Source organism: Tiliqua scincoides, chromosome 3 (assembly GCF_035046505.1).
Source record: "Tiliqua scincoides isolate rTilSci1 chromosome 3, rTilSci1.hap2, whole genome shotgun sequence".
Lineage (NCBI taxonomy): Eukaryota > Metazoa > Chordata > Lepidosauria > Squamata > Scincidae > Tiliqua > Tiliqua scincoides.
In genome coordinates, this window is record NC_089823.1 from 184,424,797 (window position 1) to 184,429,532 (window position 4,736).

A 4,736-nucleotide genomic window follows, 5' to 3' on the forward strand; every position below is an offset into this window, starting at 1 on the left:
CGTACCTCCCTAGGTGGCGGCACTTGTAAAAAGGCCTTCTCTGATGACCTAAGAGGATGAGCCGGATTGTATGGGAGTATGCAATCTCTAAGGTACCCTGGCCCAGAGCAGTATAAGACTTTAAAGGTCAAAACCAGCACCTTGAATTGGGCCCAGAAACGAATGGGCAGCCAATGCAGCCACTGGAGAAGTGGACTGACAGGGTCGAACTGCCTACCTCCAGTAACCACACAGGCCACTGCATTCTGCACTAGTTGCAGTTTCCGAACCGTCTTCAATGAAGCATGACTTCTCAAATGTATCGACTCCTCTTCTATTATCTTTACCTACCACTTTGCCCTCTCTCCAAAGTCTACAAAAAGAGGCAGAAAAGGTTTGGAGCCAGCTGTGAATACTACATTCTTCTGAATCCTTGCCATATGTTATTCAATGCAGTGCATAGAAAGGCACTGTCCATCTATGTCTTGGTCCACTATATTTTTTGACTACAGGATGAGGTTCTCTTCATTCTATGTTGTATGCTCCTTTCTTAATGAACATAGTATAGGAAGGTAACAAGATAAAATTCCATTACACCATTTTGAAATGAAGATTGAATAGAATTGACTGACACCTCACTTGGCAGACTGCGCTTAAAAGATACCATGAATTGATGGATCCTCAATCAAAGTCTAACAGCCTTCTTCTTTTTGCCTGATTCTGTAGCATATAAGTGGCAAGGATGGCTAATGGTGAAACACTACAAACCCAGACTGTTGTGCTGGTGTGACATCCTAAGTCAATTTGAAGACCCATCATGAGCTATGACAATTGCTCTCCACCCTGCATACATACTGTTGCAGCAGTTCATAAAGGCATTTTGGAGAAGTATTTTAGACCCCATAGACCAGGGGTTTTCATCTCATGGCACACTGACAAGGCACTAAAATTGTCAAGATGCACCATCGGTTTTTGGACAATTGACAAGGCACACTGAACTGCTGGCCAGGGGACTCACATCCTCCAGTGGCCTTAGTAATATATAACTCTCCCCCAAACTCCCACAGCACACCTGTAGACCATTCACAGCACACCAATGTACTGCAGCATACTGGTTAAAAATCACTGCAGTGGACTCTTCTCACTTATCCTAGTGAGAACAGAGATGGGGTAGTCAGTGGTGTAAAAGAAGAATTCTGTATGTACACAGTATATGCTGAAATGCACTCTTGTCTATTGTAAAGGTTAAAGGACCAGGAATAATACTCAGGATGCAGAATCAACTTAAAACATGCAGAGCTCTTTCTTCGTATACAGCAAAAGAATATAACTTTTCCTATCAGAACTTCCCTTGCTCTTCCAGTCCAGTCTAAATCCTAGGATGGATCACTCTTGAGGTACACAGGACATTCTCAAATACTGACTTGGATCAAGGAATGGATTGAACAGAAGCATTACATCTGTCTTTATTTATTATAATCCGGGACGGATTCCTGAGATTTCCAGACTGAGCACTGGATCTGACCAAAGAGGTTTCATCCAATTACTTTGCTGGATAGTCTATTACTTGCCTATGGCATACTAGATACGCTTGCAATATCGTTAAGAGTAATGTCAGCAGTGTGATACAGAATGTGTTATCTTGCACAGAAACTTATAGTGAAAACACAAGAAACTGTATTTTATTTTTACTTTGTTACATCTGCAGCCTACTTTCCTTCAGGATGCTATTTTCAGAAATACTTGGGTTATTTTCAGAATAACCTTGTGTGATAATTTCTCTGCTAACTGGGCAAAGAGGCAAAGTGGCAGGAGGACAGCACTATAGGGGCAGCAATTCATCCCAGCATAGCATCCCATCTTAGCTGTTTGCTGGGGTCTCCTTTGTGTCTTTTAAGCTTATTTGAAACAAGAAATAATCTTTTCATTCCTTTTCCTATGCAAACTACTTTGATGATTTGTTGTTGTTGTAATAAAGCAGTTTGTAAATATTCTAAATATCAATGATGATTACACAGACTTACAAAACTGAGAGTCAGAAACATTTTTCCCAAACTTTATGGTGGTTTGATATGAATTTGGGGTGCCGATTCCAAAAATGGCATTCCATGGTGTAGGCTTCCTCATGAGGAAGCTGCTTGAACCATTGACTAAAGAGGCTATACGATATCTCCAAAACTAGACATGATAGGGCAAAACGGATGCCATTTTTGGAATTGGCACCCCAAATATACCCAGGAATTGGTGTTATCTAAAGAAGCAAAATGTGTGTTGGCCTGTGTTATTAATGCTGTAGATTAGTCTAAGATAAGAATGTCCAACCTTCCAGCTTTAGGGCTCTTGGACCTCTAACAATTGTGTAGAAGAGGGAATTTCAGCAGGTGCAGCTTGTCATAGATGACAAATTGCACCTGCTGAAATTTCCTCTTCAATTGTTAAAGGTTCAAGAGCCCTAAAGTTGAAAGGTTGGCCATCCCTGCTCTAAGAGATAGTGACTTGCCCAAGTGCCTGGTGAACTAATGGATGAGTGGAGATTGGACTCAGGTCTCCTTAATATAAGTTCAAGATGTTAGGCCACACTGAATCTTGATGGCTTTGCATGCAAATTCATTATGAATTCCAGACAAGTATTTTATCATATTTGTAACGGATTGTAACCCAACCCAAGACCATATTGAAGACTCACAAAATGGGAAGGGGAAAAATGGCACCGGATCAAACTTTGAAATAAATGGAATAAGGCTTTCTAGAATACTCCCAAAGACTAACAATGTGTCTGTCCTCCTTAATTCTCCTAGGCTACGAATTTAGTTAACTTAAAATATTCTCTTTCAGTGCATCATTTTCAAGTGTCATCAGTTGTCTTTAGAGAAATGATTCACGTTCATATACTGCCTCTCCCTTTCTGAATCTCTCTGCCTCATTGACTAGCCATCTCTTTTCAAATCTCTATCCTTTGTGTGAGTGCATGTCTCTCTCCCCTGCTGTTATTTGTCTTTAATTTATTCACCATGGAACAACTTCAGACCCTTGTTTTCTATAATTTATACAATGCGCTATCTGCTGCCTTTAGTTATTTAATTCTGTGAAGCGCTCGAGACACTTTGTTATAGTGTATAGATTTACACACAGCCATTTCACTGAGCGGGGAAGATTATTAGACGCAGAGTTTGGGAGGGCAAATAAATAAATAAAAGAGAGCACCTTAGTGGGCATTGGCATGGAAAAAATCATGGGTATTGGAAGAAAAAGTCACATTTCATTTTCTGTTTTGCTACTTTCCCATCTCCCACCCCCACTTCTGCTTCTCATCATCTACATCCCACAGGCAGCTATCATATGCAGGTCCACTGGCTGGAATGCTGTGAAGAATCAGGGTAACATCTATGGAAGCAACTGGTCAGTATGCTTGGTTTGTAAGTCAAAGAGCCCTTGTGAGAAGGATCAGTGGGTGGGCACTTTGCTGCTTGTCAGTAATTCAGGGGCATGGTTCCTTTTCTGCAGATTGCTTGGAGGAAATGCTTGAAGAAATTGGAGCTGTCCAACAGTACTGCTCAAACCAGATTCTGGTCCAGGCTTCTGCACACCCTGGGAAATTGCACAGGAACATAGGATGCTGCCTTATACTGAGTCCATTGGTCCATTTAGCTCTGTATTGTCACCACTGAATGGTAGCATCTCTCTGGGGTTCCAGATGGGGCCTTTCCCAGCCCTAGCAGAAGATGGCAGAGAATGAATCCGGGATCTTATGCAAGCAACGCATGTGCTTACCCCTGAGCACTGGCCTTCCCTTCCCTACATTAGTTTCCCTTCACTCTCTCTCTCTCTCTCTCTCTCTCTCTCTCTCTCTCTCTCTCACACACACACACACACACACCCCTTTTCCTATGAAAGAAAAGAGAAAAGCAGTAGGGACTCAACTGGTTGGTTGGCAACCTTCAGTCTCGAAAGACCATGGTATAAGCCTACAGCACCCGATATTCCCAGGTGGTCTCCCATCCAAGTACTAACCAGGCCTGACCCTGCTTAGCTTCCAAGATCAGATGAGATCAGGCATGTGCAGGGTAACAGGACTCAACTAGCAGCTGCCACTTATGGAGCTGGAAGCAACAGTTGGGGACAGAAGGAGCTGCCTTGGAGTTCTTAGCTTGTTGGAATTTGTTGGAGCCTAATTTGATTCTGTTCCAAAGAAAATGTATGTAGGCAATTTGATGCTTCCTATCCTCTCGCTGCTGTGGAATACAGTAATGGCCGAAAGGGATTAAATAAATTCATGGGAGATAGTAATGACCAATTACTGTTAGTTTAAGGTTTTAATTAAGGCATGTCTCTTTCTGCTACTGTGTCTATAAATCTCAGAGTGTGCGACATAATTGTTATAGGATCACACATTTCAAGAAGAATGCTGTAATATGTTATTCTCTGACTCCCACTAGTTCAATCCTCTTAGCCCTCTCCTGGCTAGATTTTCTCTCTGGAATACTTTCTTTTCTACTGTTGTATTGCTTAAGTTTTTCTGTATGCATTTGAATTGAATGATGATTTTTTTTTAATACAATCTCATTATTGCTTTAAATTGCCAGATAGTGAGACAGAAATTCTTAATCTGACCCTGTATGACTTATATCCTTAAGCCTCCAGTACTACTTTTTGTTAAAAGAAATTCACTTTGGCAAAACTACCTTGAGCTTAGTAAAGAGGAGGATACAGAACAATATAAATGGATGTTTATTTCTGTTTTATTAACTGAGTAAGTG

General features: G+C 41.2%; 1 pseudogene; it reads right to left on the minus strand.

Moving 5' to 3' along the window:
• Positions 1 to 3,941: 3,941 nt before the first annotated feature.
• Positions 3,942 to 4,062, minus strand: LOC136646110 (5S ribosomal RNA; annotated as a pseudogene).
• Between the last annotated feature and the right edge of the window lie 674 nt (positions 4,063 to 4,736).